The sequence below is a fragment of the Rattus norvegicus genome, chromosome 13 (assembly GCF_036323735.1).
Source record: "Rattus norvegicus strain BN/NHsdMcwi chromosome 13, GRCr8, whole genome shotgun sequence".
NCBI classification, from domain to species: domain Eukaryota; kingdom Metazoa; phylum Chordata; class Mammalia; order Rodentia; family Muridae; genus Rattus; species Rattus norvegicus.
The window spans coordinates 52,685,848-52,701,346 of NC_086031.1; the positions used below are offsets into that span (position 1 = coordinate 52,685,848).

The 15,499-nt window shown below is 43.4% G+C and overlaps 1 protein-coding gene across 2 annotated transcripts in view; it reads right to left on the bottom strand.

The window, feature by feature from the left end:
• Nek7 (NIMA-related kinase 7) overlaps window positions 1-15,022 on the bottom strand; it is a 127,140-nt gene extending 112,118 nt beyond the window's left edge. The window contains exon 1 of one of the 2 annotated variants that reach the window (NM_001108346.3): window positions 14,824-14,976. The gene's annotated coding sequence lies outside the window, so the exon portion shown is untranslated. Of the gene's footprint in view, window positions 1-14,823 lie in introns of both variants that reach the window. The other variant, XM_063272470.1, reaches the window with a different exon arrangement.
• Between the last annotated feature and the right edge of the window lie 477 nt (window positions 15,023-15,499).

The window sequence follows — 15,499 nt, forward strand, 5'->3', positions numbered from 1 at the left end:
AGAGTCATTTTATTTTCTCCACTGAGCTTTCCTCTTCCCAGATGACTCCAGCTTGCATCAAGTTGACAAAAAAAAAAAAAAAAAAAAAAAACCTAGCTAGCACACATCCCGTTACCATCTACTTTAATGACTAAGTTATCTGTTCATCTGTGGTCCAGTCCTTCTACTAAACATCTGAGGCAAGAACTTCTTAGAAGCTGGATGTTTTGTCCTCATTTGTATACCTCCAGTACACAAACTCTAATAAATATTTGAATAAACAAAGTCAGAAGAAAAACAGTGATTATAGAGAGTACTGGTCTACCAGTAGGACACTGAGCGCACATTCACACAGGCATCTAGCTTGAGGTGATTAAGGGCAAGGGGCCTACTTCTTTCTCAGCTGTTCCTCATTAAAGGAAAGTGCATTATGTCCAGGTGCAATACAAGATCCCGAATTTTCATCTCAGGAGCAACAAATGCAAGCTATCTTCCATGCAAAAGACCACCGACTAAGTTTGTGATGCTTCAACAAAGTATGAAATAATGAAGGGTGAAAGAGAGCACCGTTTCCTCTGCTTATTGTTACACACTTCTGAAAAACAAGATCCCTATTTGGATCTTTAGAGAAAATTAACATATATGTCATATATTATATCAATATATATATATGATATATCATATATGATATATCATTCATCTATCTATGAATATATATTCATAGATAGACAGATACATATATGTTGGTAGGAAGGTAGGTAGGTAGTTAGGTAGGTGGGTGGGTGGGTGAGTGGGTAGATAGGATAGGATAGGATAGGATAGGATAGGATAGGATAGGATAGGATAGGATAGGATGGGGGTATCTGGTTGTCAGTTTAGGTTAACTGTAGGCAGAGAGACCACTCATCTGACCCATATGCCAACCATCTGCTCACACAGCAACAACTAAAGCCTGGTATTCTTGCTGTCGTGGCAAATAGACTGACATAAAGAGTTCGGATGAATGTGCTAGCTTGCTTTCTACTGCTATGATCGACACCAGGACCCAAAGCAGCATGGGCAGGAAAGAGTTCTAAGACTTACAGGCCATACTCCATCAAAGGAGGTTAGGAAGTTGGAGGCAGGAACTGAAACAAGGTCCACCCCACTCCACCCTGCTTCTTTCACTACCTTTCTTATGACACTCAGGACCACCTGCCTAAGGTGGTACCACCCACATCCAAAATCAATCATTAAGAAAGTGCCCCAGAGACAAATCATCAAAGGGTAATCTGATGAAGGCATGTTCTCAAATGTAGTTGTCCCTTCCCAGATGATTCTAGTTATGTCAAGTTACACACACACACACACACACGCACACACGCACACAAACACACTCACAATCCAACTAGCATAATGAGTAACTCGGACCCATCTCCAAACCTGATGATTAAAAATGTTCTACTGAATTTGTTGTACTAAAGAAAGCATACTACTGAGTTCTCTCACAACAAAGTTGCCAAGGCCCTGTGGAATGCAGGCAAACAGCTTAACAGCACTTGGATTCTTATGAATTATGTATTATGCGGCCATTTTTTCCAACAACCTTTGGTCTGAAACAAGCACTCACTAATAGAAAAATTATCAAAAGGGCAGAAAACACATCTGTCTAAATAAAGAGGAAATGATAACATCTCTGAATTAGTACATGCTGTATTTTATGCTTGTGAAATGTTTAACGGCCTATGACTATTAATTTAACATGTTTTTGCGTGCCTTCTGATCCTCCACAGTTCTTTTCGCTTTACATACTACAGTCTACTACAGTGCATAAAGTAGTTGTAAACTCTTTCCCATCCATTCACTGGATGCTCACAGAACCCGGATAAACAGTCCCTGGCTAAGAAGACAAGCTTGTGCTGCTCTCTTCAGGGAACATTTTCATCAACCCTGGCCCAGGCCCTGACAACATTCTTAGGACCTGAGTCACAGCAACAGTCTATTTAATGAATAATTAGGTTAGTAGGACATAATCAAAGTTTAACCAAATGAAAGGCCAGTTTGTTACTTTCTACCAAACTTTAAGCTTTCTTTGTCTATCCCACAATAGGGGCACACACACACACACACACACACACACACACACACACACACACGATGTAATAATTATAGTTTTTTATTTGTTCTTTTTTGAAAAAACTAAGCATGTCCCCAATGCAAATTAAGATTAAAAAAGAAAATCCGGAGCATTAGTACTCAAGTGGCGAATTCAGCTAACTTCAAAGAAAATTGCAAATTAGGAAAAACACAAGCAGATATCACATGGAGACTCCTAATTACACAAACTATCCTTTTAATAGCAGGATTAAAAAAAAAAAAAAAAAAAAAAAAAAAAAAAAAAAAAAAAAAAAAAAAACAGTGCATGTGCATGCGTGCGTGAGTGTATTCTTCCTGGAGACCAGAAGAGGGCATCAGATCCCCCGGACCTAGAGTTACAGGCAGCTATGGACCTCGTGACCCTCCCACCCTGTAACAAGGGCTCTCAACCTCTGAGCATCTTTCGGGCCCCACAGCAAGACTTGTTAACATATTTATAGCCATGCCATACAGTACATTTTAAAATTGGCTTCCTGAGAAAATAAGTTCAACTGTTCGCATATTATACTTCGGAATTGACTATGGATGGCAGAGGTTAGCTTGGGAGCTGCTAAGCCTGCTTCCAGCAACATCTGCCCAATTATTGTATTGCTAACCTCCATCATCTTGCAATTGTCCGCTTGCTTTTCTGGGCAAAGACCAGAAACTAACGCCAAACTGTGAGTGCAAGTGTGCACCTTTTAACAAGCATACAGATATAAAATGCATTTTCTCCAGAAAATTCATTCTGTGGAACCCTGATTGTATGAAGACATTATTCGATAAGGATTTGCAACTTCAAAGTAATATGGAGGAACAACAATGTTTTTTCTGATGAAATTAGTTTAAGCTATTCTAGTACATTAAAGACTTGAAAGGAGTCAAGCCAAAACTTGAAAATCTTGTTGTAGTTGAATAATGTTTAATTTTGTAATAGTATTTTAAATTTAATTCTTTTTACAGCTTCATACATGAGTACTGAATTCATACGATTTCCACCCTTCCAAATATTCTGTGTCCCCAAACACACACACACACACACACACACACACACACAGCCTCCTGAGTCTATTTATGGTGCTGCTCACATGTGTGTATGTACTAAGGGCTGAGCGCTTGGGAGTGATAATCAATAAGGGGGCTCTGTTGAAGATTTGTTTGAACATTCAAAATGGAATTACATCATTGGTATCCAGTTAAATTACTATCTGAGCTTTCTGAACCTATGGAAATCCATTGTTCTGACAACAGAAAACTAAAGGGTCAGAAAGATGTCATGGACTAACAGTTTAAAAACAAAGATTTATTAGGGACAGGAATGACAGTATCAGGTAAAGAACTCACTTTACCTTATATAATTAAACCAAATTCAGGCAACAAGTTACCATTTAGCTGTCCCTAGCATCCATGAAGACCGATTTACCTTTCGACAAAACTGTCCTTTTAACTGAGCTCAGACGGAAAGGGCCTGGAACACCTCTTCTCCACATGGGATCCACCACTGCCCCTCTGTGACACTGAAACTGGCTGAGCTCTGGACCACGCCCTCTGCTAAGCTCCGAAAAGATGTAACTCACTGCCTACTGTTATCAGTTGGATATCAGCCATCTGACAAACACCCCCAAAGATGTATCTCTCTCCACACGCCTAAAGAGCCTTTTATTTATTCATAATATGTTTAATAAATCAGCTTCAAATTAAATAAATCTGACTTGTGGTCCGGTTTTAGCCTATGGCCTAATTCCAGGAACTTATTCACTTTCTATCTTACTCACACTTCTAATGTATCTAATGACCAATCCAGCCAGAGTCTCTTTTGACCCCATATCCTTCCTGGTGTCAAATCCAAGTCTGATATACATAACACTAGTTCCTAGCTCACCCAGTTCTCCTATCAAGGTCCCTGAATGCTCAGACGGTAAGCACTCCCAACAGACTTTCACCTGATTCATGGTGTACCGTTTCCTTCCCACCTTACAGTGTGGATGGTGCAGGAGCATGTGCCTGGCATCCCTGCCTTCCCTGAAACCAGTTGCTCAATTGTTCTGGACATTTGGTCTCTCACTGATAGGACCTGCCCAACCCCCCTGCTCCTTACAGTCTCTGGGAAACAGGCATCTGCCATTCCCTGAATGGCCAGTTCTGACAAGAATGGAACCCGGCTGTATCGGAAACACAAAAGTGTACAGGACATGATTCACACCTTCCAGAAGCTGACATTCCAGGAAAGACAGGAGGGCAAGCATATCTACAGTAAGAGAGCTCTCCAGGCCAGAAAAAGAGGAGCGACGACTCTACAGTCTTCTGTACAATACTGAGCAGAGGCTTAAAACATGAAGATTTTAATAACTGAGATAGAATAGCTGAGGCGTGGGAAGTGTATAAAAACATCAAGGGGAGAGTAAAGACAGAACAAAGGGAAGGGAACGTACAAGTCAGCTTATCCAAAAAAGCATATGCTGTCATGGGTCATTAAAACAAGGGAACATAAAAACAAACCTACAGAGATAGGTCAAGATGTATAGACAGGTCAGCATATGTAGACAGGTCAGTATAGACAAGTCAGTATATGTACACAGGTCAGTATAGATAAGTAAGTATATGTAGACAGGTCAGTATATATACACAGGTCAGTATATGTAGACAGGTCAGTATATATACACAGGTCAGTATATATACATAGGTCAGTATATATACATAGGTCAGTATATGTAGACAGGTCAGTGTATGTAGACAGGTCAGTGTATGTAGACAGGTCAGTGTATGTAGACAGGTCAGTGTATGTAGACAGGTCAGTGTATGTAGACAGGTCAGTGTATATAGACAGGTCAGTGTATGTAGAAATGGACTCCTCATTGAAAATAAGTGAGCCAGGCACTCCTATACATGCTAATGGTTAATTTACTTCTATACATGAAGCTGAAGTACAAAAAGCAGAAGGCTGGAAATCTGCTTCCACCTGGAACATAAGTCTTACAGATTCACTGTGTAGTCTAAATATGGCAGCCAGAGCCCAAGCAAAGCACCTCACGAGTTTTGGCAAATACGCTTAGCGTTGGCAGGAGGAGCAGGCTGTTTAGCCATCGTCCTTGCATAAACAACCCACAAACCAGACATTACCTAGCAGCTCTTTTTATCTATAACCAATAAACATGCACAGGTAAATCGTAATGTTTTGTCTCCTTAATTCCAACCTAGAGGAATGCTAGTCACCTAGGACACACACTGCATGCCTCCAGTTTTATGATTCAGAATAATCTGCACGACTGAACAGCACGGGAAGTTACTCACCTGTCTGCCTTTCTCCTATCTCTCCCTTTCAATGGAATCTTTTTTCTTCCTGGTTTACAACAATGGTTCTATTTCTGTACCGATACCTCCCAAATGCCACTGTGGCATGGGATTTTCTTCCTCACTCCTATTGTGGCCCTTTCCCTAGATGTCACCAGTTCTGTCCACTTCAGCTACAATCCAACCAGCTCTAAACTTCTCTGAGAATGGAAGACTAAAGAAGCAGAGGAGAAAAATGGAGGAAAACTTAGAAACAAAGGCCATCTGACTTACAGGGCCATCTGACAGGGACCAGGAGGCTCCAGAGATCACATGCTCTGTCCCTGGCCAAGAGGACTCCAGAAGAATTCACCCTGATTTGAAACTGGCATTAGCAGCAAACTGCGTACGGCCAACTATTTCATCTTTCAAACATTTTCAAAATACATGTGCAAAACAGCCCGCAACGTTTTCAAGGCAGAAAGTGTGGAACTTCCACTGACCTCGTGGAGAATCCTAGAATGAGGCCCTGCCCACTGGAAGACCATGTTCTAGGAAGCTGATGTGTTACCACTCAGTAACTTTATCAGTCCTCCATCTTTCTCACCCTCTTCTTCACCCATACCTGAGTCAGTACCTACAGAAGCTCTCCCCAGGGCAGACGAGGAACTGGGCTCCATGACTACGCAGTTAGCTTGTATTGTCCAACCCTGCATTAGGGGTATGACACAGTAATGAACCTGTACTTAGTCCTCTCTCTGATAGAGCATCAAGCAAAGGGGAAGGGGAAACAGTCATAAACAAAAAGGAGCTACAGTGTTCATAATGTATTCATTTAAAACAGAAATCACTGGCAACAGCTTTCAAATGACCACATTGGCGTCCTTAGACAACAGATTTTGTATTCAAAGGCCTGAATCTGAAGACAGGGAGGGATGACTGAGGGAACCCAATCATCAGTCACATGTTATCAAAGCACTGAGGGGAAAGAAGGCAGTCATGGAAAAGGTGAGGAAGAGCAAGCTACTCAACCTAATGTTCTTGACCGACCGCTTTCCAGCATGGCCAGACATTCAAGATGAAAAACTCCCGGATATAAGGAGGTAGGTCTGGAGCCTCCAGAGCTAGAGGCAAAAACTCTACAGGACAAAACAAGGATAGTTTGCTCTTGTGCAAAAAAAGAACAAGGCAACACGGGAGCAAGGGAAGTGGTAAGTTTTCACACTGAGCTACAAGCCCTGGAACAATGCCAGGGTAGAGCAAGGCGGGGGGGGGGGGGGGGGGGGGGGGGGGGGGGGGGGGGACACGAGCTAAAGCTGGCACATCTGCTTTTTTTTTCTTTCACCTTATCTGAAGTGGAATGTTTCTCTGCTTTGCTCAGTTGTTATTTAGAAAATATTTATCTCCTTTATTTAGTAATGTATAGTTCATTTCTAAGGATGAGTTCAAAATACGCATCGATATTTTGAGCTGAGACGTTGTTTATGTACTCTAGGAGCTTCTGAATGCTAGATGAAAGCTAAGCCAAGACACTGCACACCTCTGATAGAAATCCTATCTGCAACAGGGAGGAATTCTAGTTGTAATAAAAAGAAAAAGATATTACAGCAGAGCGTTCTCTGTTGGTGGTGTGAGGGACCCCTGCTTGAGTCATCCACACCATGTACTGACAAGGCACATTTCCAACACAGAACAATCCATCCCATACCAAAGTTCATGATCATCCAATCAGAACTTCTAACACAGGCACTCCGAGGGCCATAGCTTGAGGAAACAATTTTGAAGAGCCATACAAATTTTTCAATTTACAATTTACAAATGAATTGTGTAAATCTATAATTCACTATTTAAAGGAATCGTGAGATCCCATAGGATTGATCTGATCCATTTCCACTTGACGAGAAGTCAAGTGTCACCACACAGGGGACACACACAATGAATACACCTAACTCAATTTCTAAGAGTAAATCACTGACTAAAGAAGTAAAGGAAACCAGCAGTGTTTGGTGTCTGAAACACAGCAAAAAAAAAAAAGAAGAAGGGGAGGAGGAGGAGGAGGAGGAGGATGAGGAGGAGGAGAAGAATGAGGAGGAGGAGGAGGAGGAGGAGGAGGAAAAAGAAGATGAAGACTACAATGAAGACGAAGAAGACAAAGAAGATGAAGAAGAAGGAGGAGGAGGAGGAGGAGGAGGGGGAGGAGGAGGAGGAGGAGAAGGAGAAGGAGAAGGAGAAGGAGAAGAAGAAATTGGCAGATGCAAGTATGAGTGGCTATTTTAAACTTTCAATATACTAAGTAACAGTGCTTGACTTTTACTAATAAAGGCATCTGACCAGACAACCTGTGACGACCCAGGAACACTGACTTTTCCTGTCCTTACTAGTAAGGAAGGACTCCTCCCTAGAACAAGCCTTCATACTGGCCATTTCTTCTTCCTTAAACCTATTTCAAAGTACAGACAGAGCATCAAGTCCTAATGTTTCTCTGTTTTTTGCTGTAACAGAAATACTTCACAAGGGCACACTTTGGCATTCAGGTATCTGCTGACTGAATAAAGTGTTCAAGGTCTTAACATGGAAAGGGGACAGCGTTACCTGTCTCTCAGCAAATTTTTGCTGAGCAAACAGGAGCCACCAACAAAGCACAGAGAATTTGCTAATTCGGGATGAAACACACATGCTGAGCATATATCATCAGGACCTGTGAGGCTTACACAGGCTTCACCACTATTAGAAAGCAAAGAACAAGCAAAAGACTAAGCTGTCCATCAGGAGAAACGGGATCCAATGAGATACAGCTGAGGAGCCTGCATCCTTGGCTTTTAGCTTATTCCCACATTCAATGAGAAGTCTCATCCAGACTTTGTCAGCTCCCTTCAACTTCTGAAAATACTTGATTCTAGCAAGTTAGGCTTTCGCAGTCCCCTCAGGGAAACTACAAAATAATAATGTGAAACGGAAAGCTGTGTTCCGGAACATTCATTTCACTGTTTCAGTAGAATACTGTTCCTATTACAAATGTATAAAACAATGCCCGTCTTTATCTCTAAAGATACAGCCCTTACACAAGCTTAAAATCTGCCACTATGGACAAAAGCCTCAGAAATTTCAAAATCCTTCCAATAGCAAAGAATCTAAGGAAAGAGTACAGAAAAACACACTGTCACTAAATTTTAAGTGCAAGGAAGATTAGAGGTACAGTGGGTTGCAAAATTAGGTCCTCTGAAGAGACTCTGAGAGGACAAAGTACAATTCTATAAAAGTGAAGTGTAAGTCACAGTGGAGACCCTAGAATGTAGGAGAGGCCGGGAACATAATAATATCTACAGAGAAAAGCTACAGGTACTGTGTAGATTGAACCCCCAAAAAATCACAATATAACAAATGGCAGGGCCATTGTGGGGTTATCTAAGCCCATGGATGTTGAGAGGATGCTACTAAGGGACCAGGTGCTGGGTAGGGAGCTCCAGAATTTGTGGTTTGCTCTCCAGGTTTCTCTTGGAGTCTTTCCTTACTGGGCCCCATCCCTCCCATTTGAATGACGCTTACTGTGCGCCATTGTATATTGAATACATATGACGCTGATTTTTCCATTTTGCAGGAGCTCACAGCTAAAACTGGACTTTTAAGTAATGCTGGAACTCTGGAGAATGAATTAGACTGAATTGTGAGAGAGCTGTGAACTTATGGGAGTCCCTTCAGAATGTCGTAGTTTGAACGTGAAAAGTTCCCCATGGGTTCATGTTCGAATACTTCATCTCCAGTTGCGGTGCTGTTTTGGGAGACTACATCCTTTGTGACATTGAGTCTAGCTTCTAGGGGTAAATCACTTGGGGAAGAAGAGCATCTTCAGACTTAAAGTCTAGCCCTGCTCTTGGCCCCCTCATCTGTTTCCAGCACCACTAAGCTATGAACAAGCTTTATCACACACTCCTGCCAACCATGCTCAGGTGCCTCCCATGACTCCTCTGACACTAATGACTGTGGCCTCTCAAACTATGAGCCAACATAAACCTTAAGTTTAAAAAGATGTGGCTATTAGTATGCCCTTATATAGGAAGGCACAGCTGCAGACATACAGAGAGATGCTAGCATGCGACAGAGGCAGATTAGAGCGATACATTTATTAACCAAGTAAAGACAAAGTCTGCTGCCAATATTGGAAGGAGAAGGAAGGGGAGGAGGAAGAAGAGGGGGCAGAGGAGAAGGGGAAAAAGGAAGGAGAGGAAGAGACGAAGGAGAAGGAGGAGATGAATCCCCTAACCTTCACAGAGAAATTTGCTCTCTAATGTCCATCCTTCAAAACTGGAATAGAATTGGTCCAAGATGTTTTATGCTGCCAAATAGTAGTATGTTAAGAGACTCACATAGGTATAGCATCCCAGGACTCAGTGATTCCAGGTCTATAGTGGGAAAGGCTAGGGTTCAGGTCTGGGGCACTTAGGGTAGTGACTTCCTCCTTGATGCAGCTTCACTTTAAAAAAGAAATCATTAAAATGCTATCTCAAATGTGCAAAGCATTAAATTATAAATATGGAAATCACAGGGCAAAGGGAAAGGAGAATTCAAGCAGAGGAAGACACAGCTGCCAACCTGTGAGGCGCCCTCATCAGACAAGGCCAGGCCAAGCATGATCGGAAGAGTCTGTGGGCTATTTCTGTCCCCTGAAAGTTCCGTGAATAGAGAAACAGAGGAAATGAAACCACCTCGAGGCACCGACCATTCGGCACTCACAAAGACTTCTCATTTACAATTCAAAGCAAGCTGATGAGAGTCGGAAAAACCATAGTCTGACAAACTCCACACAGGTGATTTTAAAGCAGAAGAAGGAGGAAACACACAGAGGGCGTTGAGCACCGTCTTCTCCACATCAAGGTAAACAAAGCAAAAGAGAATACCTGTGCAGGGGGCTCAGGTAAAGATGTTCCCTGTAGCTGAAGGCCACTGGCCACAAGCTCTAAAATGCCCAGTTTCCACCTGGCCTCCCAGAGGACTTACCAAGTCGAAATTCCTACAACCAAGATCCACTCCCGGCCGGGGCGAACAAGTTCTGCTGTGTGATTTGCAAAGGTGTTTCATTTTCCACTGCATTCCCTGCTTCTCCAGAGTTGCACCTCAGCCAGCCCAAAATTCATTCTTAAACTAGGAGGCCCTACTTCTCCCTATGGCCACACGCTCCTTGACAACAGGCCCCTTTCTAGTTATTTATTATTTTCCCTTTTCACTAGACAGACTAAGTCCACTCCCCCCCCCCTTTTTTTAAGGAGTTGGAGGTGGTGTTCGGTTGTAGGCGTGCTTGTCGTTTGAGATATTACACAGACCAAGCTGCACTGGCACTCCCATTGCTCCAACTCAGCAACTCAGCTTACCCTGTCTAGGATTACAGACGCATGAGAATGTACTTTCATTCTCCTCCGTTCATTCTTCTTTAAAAAGTTAATAACAATTTTTAAAAAGGCTCATCAAATCACACATGCCGAAAAGCCCCTCTAACGGTAACAGTCATAGGGACAGTAGCTAAAATGAGCACTCACGAATGAAGCCTGTCAGAACTCACCCATATGAGGACTATCACTGACTAAAGAGCACAAAAGAGCGGATAAATGGCTGGCATCACCTCTTACCTGAGTTTCCCAAGGAGGAAACAGGACACAGCACTCACTCACACACTGCTTCTATGTCACAGGATGAGTCTGGGGTCCCCAGAGGCCAAGGCTGTCTAAAGCTCTGCAAAGACAACTCCCATCCCCTCTCGAAGCTATTCTGAGTATTAGCCCCCTGCACCTCTGTCTCTTCTTGCAGATTATTTTCTCTAGTAAATCTTCTCTACGTCTGTTCTGGTCTAATGAGTACTTTTTTATCCCCTTACCCTTCACAGCAGGATAACCAACCTAAGTGGCTCACGTGGTTATGAACACCAATAAGCAAAATCAGGTAATGCTCAGTGGACGTTAGACACACGTTCTAAGAATAAAAACTTTCACAGCGCACTGTTGCTGGAAACCCCAATGGCTTAAAACTCGTGCGTAGGCCTTTGATGTTATCTTCTATATAAATAAAGTTTTATTGGAGCACAGCTACATGCACATATATGGGGAGTGTTTGTGGCTATAAAAGCAGGAGCTCCCAGAGACAATACAGCCCAGGAAGTCAAAAATACTTATTATGACTTATTAATACTTATTATATTGTTTAGGGCTAGTGAACCCATCTGTACATAAGCAGCCTGGAGTTCAAAAGTAGCTCTTAACTACTGTCCACTCAGGAGCTGTGGTAGGTAACATGCAAAAGGGACGACTTCCACTGAGTCATATAAAACGGACATCTGTACACTTTTATAAACCAGTAAGTTTTCCTCATGTGTACACTGCGGCTAGCTATTAACCCCAGTAAAGCTCATCTTATTTGGTCATTATATACACATTAGGACAAAGTGTTTTTTTTTTTAATAAAGGTTAAAAAATCATTTATCCTGATCAAAAATGGGAAAAGATGTTCCTTAGCATCTGCCCTCATTCCCAATCCTCACCATAAAACCATGAACGATAACGGAGGCTGTTTTCTTTAAAAGGAAGAAAATACTTTGAGAAATAGGTAACACCATAGGGACACCAAACTGTCAGTTGGAAACAAATCAGCAGTTTAAAAGTTTTGCAGCTATGTAAGTTATATAAGTTTCGAAATTCTCAGCCAAAGACAGTAACTCATGCCTATAATCTCAGCCTTTGGGAAGCTGAGGCAGGAGGAGAGCATGAGTTCAAAGCCAACCTGAGCTATACACAAAGTAAGTTCCGGGCCAGCAGAGTAAAACCCTACGCCAAGAAAAAAATTTAAGTGTAAATTATAAAATTATATTCCACAAACACATATGCTTGGGTATAATCATATATCCAATGTTATATCGGCTATACTCTCCATGAATAAATAAATTGTAGGAGGAAGAATTAAAATGGAACAACTTCAAAAGTTTAAAGTAATGGTTCTTAGAAAAAGGTTACAATATTTGTAGAATTGCATATAAAGCAATTCGGAGTAAATAATAACCACCCAGGTCATATAGTTCTAAACTATAAATTTCCCACACCTTCAGAACTACCCGTAAGTTTGCTACTGTACTACGGTTTAGATTGTGAAGTAAAATATCTGCCCACACACTAATCAAGTATTTGAAAAAAAAAAAAAAGGTGAAAATGAGAATAGCTACCCTAAAAATTCTTATAATAACAGAATCACTGTTAATCACAGAATAAGTAAAATCACTGGGATTTTACTTTATTCTATTTTTAGTAAATGCATAATACTTAATGTTTGTAGTAAGTCAAGGCTGAGGGGCATCAACTGCAATCATCAGAAGTCTGGAATTGAGAGGGGAGTCCTGGCAATACTTATCTTTACAGAGTGTAAGTGCTGTACACTTCGGTTTATTTGAAACTGAGATGCTGGGTTTTAATTTAGTAAAGAAAGGCTTGTCAGCGGCCTCTGCTCCCCTCCTCTGCTAGTGCAGCCATCATAAACAGGGGTGATTTTCTTCGGTTTTATTAGGCTGGAAAGAAACTTAAGTGTCCACCGAAGAAGGCGTTTGTGGGAAAGGAATGGCGGGAGACAGGTATTAACCAGATAAATAAACTTTAGTAGTTCAGATTACAAAATAGGTCTGAAAAAAATGCAGTCTTGACTCTTTAAACTGATAACTGCCTTAACCGTATTAAAACTGCCACGCTGCCATAAAAGTGTCTAATGAATTTTCTTCTGATAGTTCTTGGTTTTCAGTTTCAGATGATCTCGGGCAAAAGCCCCAGTCAGTCACGGACTATATTTAATTTGCTGACCAGGTTTGTTTCTTATGTACAATGGTTTCAGTGGAAACTGTGACTCCAAGCTGAGCCCGAATCCTGAAAGTTAACAAGGGGCGCAAAGAAAACCAGAGGCCCCCTCTCCTCTGTTTTTTATACAAGACTGAGCCTCTCAACCCTTCTTTCCATAGGCCCACATCCTCAAAGAAACTTGGCCTCCCTCTCCTAGTCCAGGGCAGCAGTAGGAAGTACCCGCCCTCCTGAGCTAGGGCCGGGTGTCCTCGCTGTTCATTGGCTGCAGTGGCTGTCAGTGCCCTGAAGGCGGGGACGCCCACCTTGCAGTGGAATCTGAGGACTGCATGGTCACTGGGTCCAGATTCCCCTCCATTCCGGCCCCGAACTCTTCTCCGAAGGCCCTCCTCTCATATCCACTTTTCTGCCTCTCTAAGAAGTAAAGTTTTCCCCCCACCAGCCAAAACAGAGGATGCAACGGTTTGGGATGTAAAGCAAATTATGGACCGGATCTCTCGGAGTGATGGCAGAGTGCTGTGAAAATGAAATAACTGCTTAGGTTGCAAGCCAGTTCAACCAAGTGCACTGGCCATCACGAAATACTGCAGCCATGAATACAAGCAAGAAATGCCACACAGCACTGCAGGCTGTATTTTTTTTTTATTCATCATTTTCAGAGTTTGTCCGGTTGTCCCAAACTACAAATTTTTGAGTGTGGGTACTAAGTCTTTCTTGGATCACAACATCCCATCATCTAGAAGAGAACAGGTTTATAATATGCATATTCGGAACGTTATCCTGAAAGGCAGCCTACCAAAGCACACCGCCGTGAAAGGCTGTAGACAACGTGTCTACTGGGAACTGCAGATTTCTTGGAGGAGAAACTAAAGAGTGGTCCTAATAATACTCTGTTAGCTGCGGACATCTGGTTGTTTTTTATTACAACCTTTAAGATTAGTAGTCTCAAAGAAAGAGGGGGAAAGTCATTTCATCTCTAGATTGTTTTACTATATTCAGTTCCATCACCAGAATCGTAAAGGGCACAAACACATCTTACTCTAAAGTAAATACATTCTTAGTGTCTAGCCCGGGCAGAGACTTAGGCTATTCGAGTACAGTATGTGTGTCAATAAATGCATCTCTTGAGGGTCTCCGCCCCAGGCGGAGGCAGCCGACATTGCTCAGCAGCATCCCCCCATGGCCTCTCTAACGTCACCTTCGTCCCATCTGTGACTCAGCTCAGCTCATACTTTGCTGCATCCTAGCCCTGAATCGGTCTCAATCAGTCCTCGACCTGACTACCCGACCACTCACAGTCTGTGAACTTCACTTTTCTAAACTGGGCGGCAGCTTAATCGGTTGAGCCAATCCGCGATCGGTAAATAGCCAAGGTGACCAATGAGCTCTGCCCGGAGGCGGGTCTTCACTGGAGTTCCTCCTGTCCGAGCCCGGAGACCTGTTGCCGCCGCTACCGCAGAGCTGGAGCTTCCCGGGGGTCGAAGCGCCCGGGGTCTGAGCTCCCGCAGCCAGCGGCCTGCACCGCGCTCCACCAGTTGTAGGCGGCCTGGCGGATCCTCAGAGGCACGCGAGTCCGAGGCCCCACGCGGCCCGCCCGCTCCCCGCACCGGCCCCACCCGGCCGGGCCGTGCATACTCACCAGGGCGCCCGGGCAGCTCGATCCACGCGGGCTGCAGGGCTGCGCGATCCCGGGCCGATCGCCTCTGCCCGCGCCACTGCAAGCGCCGGCTCCCACCCTGATCGGCCGGCGCTTCCCACTGCGAGCCTAGCAGCGGCCCATCCTCCCGGCTGTGCTCCTCCTCCGGCTGCCGCGGCTGTCAGGAGGGTAAACATCCCGGCATCCCCGAGGAGAGGGCGGGCCGCCGCAGGCCCCTCCCCGCGCCCGCACCCTGCTCGGGAGCCCACGCTGCCACTTTCCTGAGAACTGGGGTGTGCCTCCCTTTCTGCGGTTGGCCCCTGCCTTCAAATCGGCGTATTTTGATCCCACTCTCTTTTACCAAGTGGTTTCAGCTACCTCTACACTGTGTCAGTGAAAGCAAACGAGAGTCTTCCCGGAATCTGGCTAAACAAATCTAGACTTTAGTGTCCCAGCATTAGGAATGCCTTTCAGGACGCTTCCGAAAGTTGAACTAGGTGGTACTAGGTATGCAGGATCTTTGAGATACAGGCACACTTACAAAGTGGCATTACAAAAATTATTACATTACATAAATTAATTTACACGTCACATATTTGCAATATGGTTCTCTCCTTAGTACATGGAGCTGTTGAAAAGCAAAGCTTTGATTCCTACTGTTCCACTAACCAGATTTGAA